The 14,899-nt window shown below is 40.6% G+C and overlaps 1 protein-coding gene and 1 long non-coding RNA gene across 2 annotated transcripts in view; both read right to left on the bottom strand.

Annotated features, from left to right (window-relative positions):
- The window catches only part of LOC110364013 (uncharacterized), a 272,131-nt gene extending 266,637 nt beyond the window's left edge, over nucleotides 1-5,494 (bottom strand). Inside the window, exon 1 of the mRNA XM_065033610.1 lies at nucleotides 5,027-5,494. The gene's annotated coding sequence lies outside the window, so the exon portion shown is untranslated. The remainder of the gene's footprint in view (nucleotides 1-5,026) is intronic.
- A 1,852-nt stretch (nucleotides 5,495-7,346) lies between these two features.
- The window catches only part of LOC135575627 (uncharacterized), a 38,556-nt gene continuing 31,003 nt past the window's right edge, over nucleotides 7,347-14,899 (bottom strand). The window contains exon 6 of the long non-coding RNA XR_010466761.1: nucleotides 7,347-13,114. This is a non-coding gene — a long non-coding RNA (uncharacterized LOC135575627). The remainder of the gene's footprint in view (nucleotides 13,115-14,899) is intronic.

Raw genomic sequence — 14,899 nt, 5'->3', positions numbered from 1 at the left:
AATATCAGGAAGCAATAGCAGACATGAAGAATTATCTACAGTAAGAATCACACATACTCCAATCTTGTTCAGCTGCACATAACAAGAGAAATAACTCATGCTAGTAGCCACACACTCATCAACGTACACTTCTTTTACTGCTGTGCCAAAAAAATGGACTTAAGAATCAGTTGTTTTATGCAAGACAAACCATTACTTAGTAGAATAATGTAACAAGCCACAACGGAGGTTTTGGCAATGCTGCCATCTGACCACAAGTTACTTTTTTTTTAAACTGAAGTAATGACCTTGACCAGCGTTTCTCATACTTGAACTGCAACTCACAATGAAGTAGGACGAATATTCAAAGGGTGGGAGTCATAAGTAGGTAGGGGAAAACTTAATTAAAAAATTAAGCTATTAAAAACTAACAAGAAAAACAATAAAACCAAATTACCCTGATTTACAGCTGGAAGCAGCTCGTTTCCTCCAGGGGAGTCAGAAGCAGCTATAATTATCAGCTGCACGTATTTACACTAGCTGGGGAACTACCAGCTCCCTGAAAATGTTGGCAGCATCTCAGTTCCTCCCAAGCAATATAAAGAGTATTTACACCTGCAGCAGATAATTACAGCTGATTTTCATGCCTTTTTCCCCCCAGCACCCTGAGGAACTTGGCTGCTGCCAGCAATTAAAGTAGTATAGTAGCAAATTTTTCCTTGGGGATTGCATAAAAGCAGATGAGCCCAAACAGTGTTCACGTTTGCAGGGAGTTTGGGAAATGCTCATCTACCCTATTCACTACTTCCTCACTGAAGAAAATCTATGTTGACCAATGCAACTAAATACGTCTGAAAGTAAGACCATGCTGTTTTTCAAGCTTTATTAAAAACAAACTTTTCCATCTAGATATAACAGAGGTATACAGTAATTCGGGGCTAGAAATCACATAGATATTCAAAGACTAATTACAGGAGACTTCAATTTCATACTGCTTTACTTCCTTCTACATGACCATCTGATCTAGTGTTACAAAAACATTATGTCTCTCTCCTCAAGCCATCAATGCTTCCAAGAAACCATCCAAATCACAAAGGTGGTATATTATAGCCTCACAGTAGGTACCTGGGGCATTCCTGGAAGACTTCCCTGCAGGCACACAAGTCACAGGATTAGAAAAAAAAATCATTCAGCTTCTAAAAATGTGCTCTCCATCCATATCCAAATTTGGCTTAGCTTATTGAAATGGAGAAATATTTTGTGCTGGCTGCTGCCGGCTTTACCACAGAGTGGTAAATTTTCAGATGGTGCAGCTATGCAAGAGGTAATCCTTCCCATTTGTAAATGACAATATCCCTACCTTAATACAAAAAAATGTATGTGCAGCAGTAAGGCACTGCTGGGGGAGTGGGCAGTTTGTCTGGCAATGCTGTATGCCCTATTTTTATGCTATGAATTTATCAAGGTATCACTCTATGTAAATGTGGATTCTTTCTCCTCTCTGCCCACCAGAACACTTACCATGAAGTTATGTATCTTCCTTAAAACTGACATTTATTTTAAAAATATATATTTCTGATACAGAATATGATGTTAACTATACCCTCTAATAAGCCTCAAATACACTACACAATGTGCAAGATGGAAAAAAACCCAACCCTTCACAATAGATATATAGTAATCATAACTGGCTTCAGAACACCAAATCAGAACTACTTTTTTTTTTTCCTCCCCAACTGTTCTGCAAGCAATTTTCTCCAAATCCTGTTCTTCTCATGCATTCTTTTAGCTGAAAAAAAAAAAAAAAAAAAGAGACATTTTCCAGGGTCTCTCTTAATCATGTGGTGGGCAAAGGTGTGTAACACTAACCTACAGTTTTGGACTTGGGGTTTTTCCTATGAATGGGGAAACACAGCATAAGTCTGACAATTTCCAGTTCTTCTCTAAACTGTACATTATTTACATAATGTAAAACAGAGCATTTAAAAAAAAAAAAGCATCACCCATGTATAGTCTCAATATTAAAATTCAGAAAGTCTAGTCAAAAGAAAAATGGCAGGGTGGTTTTATTTTTAAAAACCACCAGTTATTTTCAGGTCATTTAATTTTACAACTTCACCTATTGTTTTTTGGAAAACATCTAGATTTTGAAACACACGCAACATCACGTCTCCCAGTTTTTATGTACTTGCAATTATATTCAGCTAGGAATGTGCATCTGTGCCAGAAATAAAACTAAAAAGAAAATAATAATCTTATAATCTAAGGTTTCTCCTATTTTTTTTTAATTTGAACTAGTTCATTTCACAATTGAAGTATGCGCTTTGTTATTCTTTTTACATTATAACAGAGCGTACGATTACTGTTGTTTCCAGCGGATCGAACAGAACTACTGCAGAGGGGACATTGATGCAGTGGAGGCTGTAACCCCACATTCCCCACAGGCAGCCCCATGCTCCCCACTAACATGGGACAGGGAGGCACCCCACGGCTGCACCCTCTTAACCATACAGCTCTCCCAGCCCCAAGCCCCAACCTTTATCTTCTTTTTAACGAGTCATTTTGTCATAAAATCCTACACGGAGGCAAGGTTTCATTAAGCGACCTGCCAGCAGGTAGAAAGTAAGCCTTAAAATGGTCTTATGTCCAGTGTTTTGTGAAAGGATAGCTATTACAACAGGCACTTTGTTGAAGCAGCTGTGACTTACAGGTTACAGGAGCCAGCCAATTCAAATTAAAGGCATTGTAGAAAATAACATGCTTATCTGTGATCAAGTCAGAGACAATATGCAAATCAAAATTCTAGTTAACTGAACTAGGGATGTTTTATCAGGAGATTTAGAAAACATCTGCAAGGCAGTCTGAGATTACTTCTGAGTCACATATAAGGTCATTAGAAATTTAGCACTAAAGCAAAAACATTTTCAAGTTGAATGTATGTAACACATACTTCACTACTACTATTGTAATGCGTACAAACATAGGATCATGAGCATTATACACCACATAAGGGATCAAATATCGAGAAGTCCATAAAGTTTTACAAACTGGTAAGCTGTCATTACTTTACATTCGTTTCTTCATTACATATGACTAAATAAATAAAGACTGGTCAAACAGAGACAGACAGAAGCCATATACTGTCCATACTTGGGCTGGTTCCACAACAGGTGTCAACAATAGCATAGGAGAAACACCACTACTGGGCACAACAGAACTGAAAGGAGTGTTTTTCATTATTGAACCTATTCTGTGTGAAGGAAAAACAGATCAAAACCAGCCTTCAAAATCCAAAGTGAAGTCCCATTAAAAAAAAAAAAAAAAAAAAAAAGAAAGAAAGAAGAAAATAGAAAATAAAAAGAAAGAATGAATGAATCAAAAAGTAATTACTCCTCCACTACTGGCAGCTACTTGGGAGTTACAAATGCATTTTGATTTATTAATTCAAAGGGCTGCCCAAAGAGAAAGAGATTAAGAAAAAAAAAGTGAAAGTTAAATGTCACTGACAATTTCTTCTTTTCCTCCCCATCTGACCACGTTACGGCTCATAAAGTCTGATGAACCAGTTTATGACAACCTTAACTTAGCCAAAGCGGTAACCACGCCATCCAGAACAGAAAAAATGACTACTAGCTATCAACCGTGTCACTCCCTGGTTTCTCTAGCAAAGGATGCCACACACCTCTGTGTATCACCTGGCTGGGTCAGCCTGCACTCCTGCATGTACCCCCTATCATAAACAGCTCCTTTGCACCCCCTCACCACCACGCAGCCCTCTTCTAACATCCTTTCCTCTGACACCAGCAAGGACCCTGCCTCAAGTCTTCCATGGAATCACAGACTGGTTGGGGTTGGAAGGGACCTCTGGAGATCATCTAGACCAACCCACCCGCTGAAGCAGGTTCACCCAGAGCAGATCACACAGGAATGTGTCCAGGTGGGTTTTGAATGTGTCCAGAGAAGGAGACTCCACAACCTCTCTGCGCAGCCTGTTCCCTTTGCTCTAGCACCCTCAGAGTAAAGAAGTTTCTCCTCATATTCAGATGGAACCTCCTGTGCTTCAGTCCGTACCTGTTACCCCTCATTGTATCACTGGGCACCACTGAAAGGAGTCTGGTCCCATCCTCTTGACACCCACCCTTGAGATATTTATAAACATTGGTAAGATCCCCTCTCAGCCTTCTCTTCTCCAGGCTGAACAGACCCAGCTCTCTCAGTCTCTCCCTGCTCTTCTTCTCAGTCCTGTTATCCCCCTCCAGCTGGTGATGGAGGACACCTGAGGGCACAGGGTCCCTTCCCAGTCATGAGGGCTGTCCCATAAGTGTTCTCTGCTCCCTGACCCCCTGCCAGCCCCCACCTGCCCCTTCCATCCATCAGGCCTCCCCTACAGCCCAGCCTGAGCTTCAGCTCCACTCCAGCCAAACGACACTGTCCTCTTACACATTTATTTTTTAGGGGGGTCACCGTGAGGGTGAGGGCAGGACACATCTCCCCAACATCCTTCCAACCCTTGTGCCCGCTAAAGTGCCGCCTCCACATGCAGCTCCAGCAGGACGCGACGGCCCTGCCGCACCTCAGCGCGGCCCGTTCGGCCCCCGCCGCCCCCCGCCAGCACTGGAGCGGGCGTGAAGCTGCCGTCACCCCCTCCCGGCCCCGGCTGCGGCCGCTGAGGGCTGGCAAGTGCCTCCAACCCCAGCACCCGGACCCCTCAGCCCCCGCCGGTCTGTGTCAGCGCCCCGAGTAAGCACTCGCAGCGCCCCTCCCCCCCCCCAAAAAAAAAAAAAACCAAACCAAAACAAACAGGTTTTCCTCATACTCATTACAAGCCACTTGCACTGCCAACCTCGCCGCCCTCCTCCCCACACCTAGGAACGGCCAAGGTTTTGGCGGAGCCCGCCACCGCACAGGCGGACAGCTCCCCTTGCCCGACCCCCATCTCCCCCAGCGGGATCAGGCGAGACGAGCGGCGCTCACCCTCACAGCGCCACCGGGGACGGCCGCCCCCCCGCCGCAACCCAGGGGCTGACCCTGCCCGCGCTTCACCCACCTCTGACTCGGCGTCCGTCACCGCAGCCGCCCGGGGGAGGGAGAGCAGCCGCTTCTGCCCTCCGGCCCAGCCCGAGGGGCAGCGCCGCCGCCGTGCACCTGCCGCGGGCGGGCCGGCGGCCCCTGCGTGAGGGCGACGGGCGGCACTGCTGTGGCGGCGCGGGGTGGGGGGGAGCGAGCGGGATGAGCGCTCGGGGGCGAGCCGGGGAAAGCGGCATGAAATCCGCGGGAGGTTAATGCAGCGGTTTAGCCTGATCCCGAGCGCCGTGACAAGAAACTTGGCGCGGCGGCGCCGCTTTCCTCCCGGGGGAACGGGGCGCCCCTCGCCGCCCCGGGCAGCGCAGGGAGGGCGGGCAGGCGGCAGGAGGGGTGCCGCGGTGTCCAACCAGGTGGGTAGGTGACTTAAAACGTTCAACTAGGTAAATGGAGAGGTGACTTAGAAAGTCGGGCACCACCACAGAATACCCCTTTTTGTGATTTACTTTTTTTTTTTTCCCACTTAAAGGCTAGTTTGTGGGTTCTCTTATTTTGCCACAGACTAAAGAGATGATGGAAGGCTCCTTGAGAGGAAATAAGTTAAAGAAATAAAACTAATCTGAAAAACAGTATTCTTATATGTATACAACACCCTTATTTCTAGATCGGTTTGCGAGACAAGGCCCCGATTTGGGGGTACTGAGTAATCCAGTGCAATTCCCTAAGAGTCTCCAGGTATTTACAGGGTTTATCTGTGACTGTCACCTCCAAAATACAGCCACTTGGGGATAAACAATGGCAGCACAACAGGGACAAGCACACCCTACAATAGTGGAAGTGCTGCTGGTCAGGGAACCTAATACAGCCCTCAGAAAAACACCCCTGGAAGGGATTTGGGGTAGGGCAGTGAGTAGATTGCTGTTCATGGGAAGGAATAGAACACACATATGAAAGTAAAACATGTAACTTTTCCTGGTCTAACTTATAAAGACAAAATGAAGGAGAAATTCGGAAAAAAAAAACCCCAACCAAAAAAAACCACCAAACCTACAACCACATTTGTTGCCTCAATTCTGAATGCATTGTATTAAATAATTAATTAAATTGCTTTATTCAAAGCTCCATAAAGATGTCAAGGAGCAGTATATTCCTGTGTATGTCATTCACCTTTCGCATCCAGTCTCAAAGAGATGAAGTGGTTGTCCTTTCAATTCAATGCATGTATCAATAGAGTTTCCCCACTAAAGCTGCAAAACCTTAGGTCAGGGTCTTTGCACTTGGAATGAAACACATATAGCAATCACTGGGGAAAAAAAACAAGTATTTAAAAAAAAATAAATCTATTTTCAACTCTATTAATAAACAAAAAAACAGTAATAGGTTTTTTTTTTTTACAGTGATTTTTAATATATGCTAAACTTCTATGAGAACTTATCTGAAAAAAGTTAAAGTGAAGAAAAAAAAACCTGCACAACTTAAATGCAGATGTTATAATTCATAAATTGGGTAACAGTTGTAGCTTACTTGTATGGAATCATTAAATACCCTGCAGTCTTCCAAACTCTGATGGTCTGGGTGAAATGTAGCTCTTGCCTCCTCTAATCACAATTTGGTATCTGTTTTCAATCACATTATTTCCCATATTATTTATTAAATACACAATTTATACAGCTTCTCTCTCAATATCTAATTAAGAGTGATCAAATGCTAGAAATAAAACCTTTCAGTGTACAGAGAAGAGTTAATTCCCAAATCACAAGGCAAAATCATTCAAGTGGGTTTGGGTGTCTACACATGGGAAGAACTGTATAAATGAAGCTTTCACTTCTGACTGGCAAATACTGATACACAAAAAAAAATAAAGCACAGGTATAATTGAGATATCATAGACTTTGTAAATAATTTGACAATGTTTTGTGTTAAATATACTAGCCTTTACTTTTTGTTGATTAGATGCTTGTGTGCATGTTGTCTATATAGATAAAAGGCAAAAATTAGTCACCACTTGTACACCAATCTGAAAGCCTGAGATACTCATTGTTATATTCTAGAACTCTCTTATCTTACCGAAGAAGAAACTTGAAAACATTAGAGGTGTCAAATCAGTATGTTTTCCACACTGCCTTTTCTTAAGTTGATTATCAATAGTGTTTAGCTTTACCACCTGGTACAGAAAGGACTAATGCTTTGAGAGTCATGTTCATCATTGTTTGTAACTGTCTTCATTCATTTTAACTAAGTTTCTCTCCACCTTTTTTTTGCCTGTTGATAGTAGTATGTACAAAAAACCTCTAGGAGACTTCATGATTGCAAAAATGTGACACTAATCATTTGTTTGAAGAAATTAATATGATAAACAACAAAATTCTGCTAACAGCATTCAAATAGTGAAGTACAATCTATTTCAGAAAAAAAAGACATGTTGAGCCTTTAATCTTGGTTTAGCTGAATCATTATTTATTTATACACAAAGCACATAGTTGGAATTTCATAGCAATATTAGGCTATGAGCACACATATCACCCTACTTGCTACTTTTTTATACCTGTTCTATATATTTACCCATGTATTAGAGCAAATAGAAAATTATACTGTTAGAATGAAATTTCAGTTCTATTTATCATTTTACTCACTAAAGTTTCTTCAGGCCTGACCTTTTCTGTATTTATATCCCATATGAAGGATTTCATTTTGAGTTTGTGAATGTTTTTTCAAATATAAGTATAGGTTCAGCATAGGTTTAGTTAAATGATGCACATTGCTGGTTTGCATTTCTGTATCTCAAAGTTAGATCTAATGTACATTATGTGGTTTTAATCTGTAGTAAGGAAAAAAATGCCACCTCTAAGTAGATAACTTTTTGAGTGAAGCATAACTTCATAACCAATGTTGGAGTGCTCATATTTCCATCAATAGATTATATGACAACTTAAGCTGATGTGAATTTGGGGTTCTTCTCAGTGTTGTTTCTGTTGATGGAAGTCCTTAAGACCTGAGCCATCCTGAGGCAGCTCAAGTCTGACTGAGCTGTTGAGGCTGCCTTAAAGAGCCATATTGCCATTCTAGATCATCGACCTCCTGATCAGAAGTCAGAGCAAGCTGTGTGGGGGTTGTTCCACACAGACACAACAGGCAGTTCTCTTGAAAACTTCTTTTAGTAACTTGCCCCTCATTTTTCTTCACTTGCTACAGGTTGCTTCCAAATCAAACCTAGTCAAGGGACTCTATATTGTATAGAAATGAAATTCATTACTAGAGAAGAACAGCCATTTACCTGGTGTATCTGGCAAAGCCACCATCTCAGGAAACAGGAGATAACAATTATTTCTAAAAAATTATTTGAAATAGCTTGTAACACTAAAAGTTTCAAATTTTCCATTTGAAATCACATGTAAAAGACATCTTAAAGCAGCATATTGTCCATTCCTTTATTTTTAATAAAGTTACATACCTAGCAGATAAAATGGGGGGAGGAACTTAGAAAGCTACTAGAATCTTGGCTATGGTGCCTGTTAAATTGGCTGCACTTAAGCAAATCAATATTGTTTCAGTTATGTCCTCAAGTCAGAAAACCAGACCATAACTATTGTACCAAGCTAGATAGTCGCAACCTATTGGCACTAGCTTTGTTGTACTTAGGAAATGGGAGCCAAGAGCAAAATTTCTTTGGAGGATCAGCTGGAAATGATGAACATAGTGGAATTTTACAAGGAGAAACATAAGAATTATGCGTTGTGTCATGCCAAAACCCCATTGCCATACTTAAAGAGAACTTGCTATTAAAAAGCAATAATTTAGGTAAGAATACATAGGTGAATGCATTAGGTTATCATTTTTCATTAATTATTTTCCTTCAAAGTTTTGTTTTGCTTTCTTAAATTGTAAACCCCAGCAATAGATCTAAAGTTAAAATAGATGTCAGTGAGATCTGATACCCCATGTTACACAGGATTAACTTCTCATCACATACATGTAGATTTTGTTGATTAAAAGCAAGCCTGTATAAACAGACTTCAACACCACACCTTGGAATTAGTAGCTGGCAACAAAAATTAATGTATGGTAATTCTGGATTACATTTTTACTTTTTTTGACACCTGGATACACAAGAGTCTCTGACTGTAGCCGAGCAACTAAGCACTGTACGCAGTTCAGGCCAACTTGGAATAGGACCAGTAATCAGGTTCAGAATAAAAACTAGGTAAACTAGCTAATATTAGAAATACTAACTGGAAATGTGTATATACTGAGGACTTAGACACCTTACAGATTGCAACAGAAAAGTCCCAGACTGTTTCTTGAGTAAGGGCATTGACATTTTCTTCCAAAAAACAAAATAAACAAAAGGTGTGGTAGATCATACCTTTAGAAAAAAAAAAAAAAGCCAAATGAGAAAGAGGCTTTCACACCTTTTAACCCCCAGTCCTGCAGATAGAGTATTTCACCATAGGGTCTTTTGAAATAAAACATAAGCTGTTCTCTGACCACAAACAGAACACAGACCTCCCGCTCAGTGCCTTAAACACCATGTTATGAGGTCATTCTTAGTCTTGGTTTTTCCATCTCTGGCTCAAGGAGCCCCTAATTCCCCATGTGCTTGCCAGTGTTTCCAGGGAGACTAAGCAAGGGAAATACTACTCATTTCTGAAGCAGCAATCAGGGCACGTTCTACATTTGTTTTGAACTTGACCTGATGTCACTTGACACTGTGCAAAATGGCCCAGAAAACTCTTTTGGTTTCAGCCTTTTTAAAAAGATTTTCCTGGCTTGCTGTCTGTTTCAGGAGAGTAAGAGAATCCTCCTCTATGTGTTTTTGGAAAGGATCAGTTCTTAATCCCCAGAATGAAACAGAACAGAACACAGTCTGTTTATACCATTTCCTAGCTTTCATAAGAGTTTCTGCATATATATGGACATGTGTGTACTCTGCTACTCTCTTAGGACCATTGGCAAGCTGAGCCAAACAGGTGGATTTCTACACCGCTGTGAAAAAACGCAGATATCAAGGGGCTTTCGCAGTCTATGGAGATCCACCTGATTAGATCTGATTGCACAGTTGGGGTTATAGGTCCAGCCTGACTTACATGCCCCATCCCTGGAGACATTCCAGGCCAGGCTGGACGGGGCTCTGAGCAACCTGATCTAGTTGAAGATGTCCCTGCTCATTGCAGGGTGGTTGGACAAGATGACCTTTGAAGGTCCCTTCCAACCCAAGCTACTCTATGATTCTATCTAGACTTCTCCAGCACTGCTTTCATTGAGCCTTGAAGGGCTGCATCACTTTGAAACCTACTGATGCAAATAATGGCAAAATCTCCATCTTAGATCTTGATAGGTTTATAATAAACCCCATGCTCAGCCTCTTAATCCTCCCTCCAAATTGGCTATGTAGGTAAGCCACACAGCAAAATAACCTGATAGAGCTCACAATCTATCAAGATTCTTGGAGATAAAATCAGAGCTGGAAAATCTTTTGTTTAAAAACCACCTACAATTACAAATGAGGAAATAGAAATGGTAAAAAGAAATCACCAAAATCTTAAAATTTCCACAAAAAACAGAAGCAGTGTTCTGTGGCTGCTACAGTCATTAGCTATTATGCATTTGGCGTGATTCACAACAGTCAGCACACTGCTAAACTGATTGTAACTAGATCCACTTCAACATTTAGTGTGTCACAAGAGGAACAAGAATATTGTGACCCGTGGGAAGATCATTGTTTGGGAGTGCTGAGATTAAGAATATGCCAAAAGCATCAGATTTTCTAACTGCTCCATTATGTAAAGATCTGCATGATTTTTGTTAGTGCTGACGTGGAATCAAAGGAAGCCAGAAAGTTAAAACCAAGCATGAGTATGATTAAAAATATGTAGGCACAGACATTGCTGGTTAATTTTCTAATGAAAGAAGGCAGTAATATGGTGACCACTGCCTAAGAATCCCATGGCAAACATGAATACTGAAATTTCTGTATTAATTTTGTATCTTACAGGTCCAACTCAAGCACAACTTTAGCTCTTGAAGATATTACCAATTAATAGGAAAATGCTAAAAATCACTACTCAGAGAACAAAATGTAAAAACCTGCAGATAGGTTTTAAAAAATTGCTTGACTTTTCAGCAAATAACATACAGTTATACCTATTAAGAGTTGATTTTTTTCATCTACACCATCACTTTAATCATCACAGGAGTTAGGTCAGCCCAGAATAGAGCATTGTACAATTGGTCAGATGTGATACAGTAAAAGCTTGTCCCATAAGGCAGTATTTTTCATTTGGTAGGCCAAATCTCTATGATATTGTGGCAAATACTACACTTTCAGTTTTCTAACTATTCAGCTCCACAAACAGAAATAGCATAAACACAGGGATGTGCATTAAATTATTTAGCATTCTTCCATTTTAACATGCCAGAACAGTGCTGCTAACATACATGCAAGAAGCTTTAAAAACATGGTATTTTTAACCTGGCAGCATCAGTTTAATGGCTGAACAACCAGGCGGGGGGGAGGAAAGGTCTGACTATACTATAATTATGTAACATCAATCAAAAATATCTACCAAATTTTAATGTGGCTTGGCCTGCTGCACAGAACTGAATCAGCTGCAAACATTCTAGGCACCTGTGGGAGAGATCTATAATGAGAACGATGGAAACCACAAATTTAACAGATTTTATTTAGTGCTATCAGATTTCACTGCACTAGAAAGCATGAGTGCTTTAAAATGACGACTTTACCAGGTAAGCACATTGTCAAAACTTGTTTCAATAGTATATTTGTTTTCAATAATACATTAGTCTATAATATCAGTTTGAGTTACTATTGTAGGTTATTATCTAAAAGTGTAAGATCCAATATAATTCAATTAAATACCAATCTACCAATTTTTATGCAAATTACTTCATCTTGCACATTCTTTTATCTCCAGGGATCATTCTCAATTTCCTTTTCTGTAGCTTTTCTAGCGCTACACTGCATTTTGGTAATATCACTATTGAAGCTGAAGACAATATTTCAACTATTAAGCCTACCAGAAAATTATAGTTAGATTTATATCTGTTTTAGTCATACAACTTTGCTTTCCAATGATTTTTCAAAGTACTTTTCCATAAAGACTAGAAAGTTCAGACAGGACACCAACATTGTTTTCGGGCTATTCTGACTTTCAGACAAGTTTTTGAGTATATTAATAGCCTTTGTACAAGCATGTTCATTAGAAAGAAGGCTGTTAGCACATCCTAGATTGCCAGACTCTTCCCATTTTAAGTCCCAGTTGCTTATAACTTTGCCAAACATTAAATGCTCAGGCTGAAATTTTCCATGCAATGTCTGTGCGTCAAGCTGAGATGTGTTGGAAAATTTCAGCTAAAAAAATACAACTATTTCCAAAAATGAGGGTAGGGGAAAAACATTCTGTTTCACTCATGGGAAAAGAAAAAAAAAGGAGGGGGGAAGGAAGAAGAAATCTGAGACATTTTCACTGCAAAGCTCACTTGCTCTCATGTACTGCCCTGAAATTGGCAGGAAGGAGTAATTTTGTTAGGAATTATGCCTTTTTTTTTATTTTCCTACTTTCCACAAGAAAATCAACCCAGTATGGGCTACTTATAAGCCTTTGAAGAGTTGTAGCCCATGTGAATTTACTACAACATGGGATTGGAAGGAACTGCTAATGGACTGAATTCAGTCCCATGCAATCATGAAAAATGTACAGTGGATGTCCAGGTGCTCCACAATCTGGATGTATGCTCCTGCAAGCCCTTGGCCCCCAAACATTCTACTGCAATGCTCTATTACAAAACACTGAAAACATGAAGTGTGGTATTAAAGCTATTTCACCAGCTGGGTACCTCAAGAAAGCAGTAGAAGCTGGAGAAAGAGGTGGGAAGGAACTGCTAATGCAGTCATTGAATAAAATTTCCAGGTGACCTAAGGACCAGACTGCTGGGTGAACTGCAAGCTACAGAGGAAGTCAATGGTGTTTTGCAATTTGGTAGGTGCAGGGGAAGATTCCTCTTGATCCCCAGTCTGGACTTGAGTTCCAGCAGCAACCATCAACTGGCAATTACATCCACACTGGAAAGATTCTCATCTCTAGCTTGGGCGTATCTGTGAACAGAAAACATGGCATCTGTCTCTCCAGTACTTTTAGTGACCTGCTGCTGCTGACACAAAGGAAGAAGCTGATTAACTCAGAAATTGGGGGAACAAGACCCAACCCTGCAGCAGGAGCAATGCCTGTAGACAGAGAGTCAACAGGGAAGAGGAACCTGGGTTGGACTGATTTTGGTTGAATCTGTAGGGGCAATGGAAGACTGCGCTGCTCAACAAGCCACATATGGCACACACAGGACATTTTCAACTTTGATAGCCAAATTATTTCAAGAGGCAAGGCTGTCCCACCACCAGCCTTCACATGTACAACCCCCCACTTTTCTGCAGCCAAAATAAAGCAATTTGCCAAGACTGACTTGCCTGTGATATTTGGCTTCATAAGCCATGGCAGAAAACTCAGGTGGGATCCCCAGAATCATGACGGGAAACAAAGTCCTTACAATGGTCTGTCATCAAGAGTGAACAAAATTCCAGCTTACCTGATTTTTTTTTTTTTAACTGTATAACTTGAAATCACATCCTATTTTGATATTCTCAGCTGTTTTGTCTCCTGTGTTTCACAAAGCCCCGGCAGAATAATTTTGCTTTTTAGTACCTTTTGTGGTTGACAACCTCTGGTTTCTTCAGAGGGGCAACAAATAGACACAATCACTCCAGTTGAGCATTATTTTGTTATTTTACAAAGGCACCTGATGCAAATGAAAAGCTTGTGTTGTTGGGGTGTCATAAATATCTAGCTGCCATTAGCTCAGTGTTTGACTTGCAAGAGACAAATGAACTAGTAGCAGATCTGGTGAAGACTGGAAGAATCAACTTCTAAGTAGCCATCATGGCTCATTTCTGTACCAGCTGAGGTATTACAATAAATGCTGTGGTTCAAGAGGTTTTGGGTGAGTTTCTACATAAATTAATTGAAGCTTATTTTTCCATGGAGAAATTCTGGAAACACTGCTGGTCAAACTGAAAAATTATATAAAACCATTATGTCTTCTCGTCTGCATCCTACAGATACGCCACATGCATTTAAAGAGAGATACGATTATAGCATGAATCACATCAGCCGCATGCTTGTTTTCTCCAAATTCAAAGCTTCATAGTACTGCTCTGAGTGACTGCCCATCATGAACATTTGTGATGCAAGGACAAAATGCTCTTCTGATGGATTCACAGCTGTTTCTTTCCATCACAAATAGATAAAAATGAGCATCCTGCTGAGCCGTTAAAGGCAGACATATCAGTGCTCATTCACATTCAACTTCAGATGGCATTAGGACAGTTGGGACCTATCCCTGCATGTTTTAGCATCACCCACAAGTATTCAGAAAGTGAAGATATCTGGCATGTTGTGGTAACAAACAATTGTGAATGGAGAGGTGTAGTTTGTAGGCCTTGTGGTTCAGGGCAGAGCCACAGAGCTTACTTGCTGTGGAAAGGTGCTGTAGAAGTCATGGAAATTAGATGGTAAAGAACTAGATCTGCTTCTTCTGTAGAGGTCCTACATGGTAAAAATAATATAATATTTTCTACAGCTAGACACCTAATCATGTGGTACTGCTTTTCTGACTGAAAATTCAAGAACGTGATGTGAGGAAATGCAAAGCTGTTACATCTGGAGCTAAAGTAATTGAGTAATGCAGCTTAGGCATATCAAGTGCCATAATAAAGCTATGAACCCTTGAAACAGAGGAACCTTCAATTTAGCTTCTGACATTTGTGAATGCTTTTAGCCTCAGATAATTCATATAAAAGACAAGAAAGCTATTTGGCAGGTCTAACATT

Source organism: Columba livia, chromosome 1 (genome assembly GCF_036013475.1).
Source record: "Columba livia isolate bColLiv1 breed racing homer chromosome 1, bColLiv1.pat.W.v2, whole genome shotgun sequence".
Lineage (NCBI taxonomy): Eukaryota > Metazoa > Chordata > Aves > Columbiformes > Columbidae > Columba > Columba livia.
This window is presented reverse-complemented; position numbering and strand designations above follow the sequence as displayed.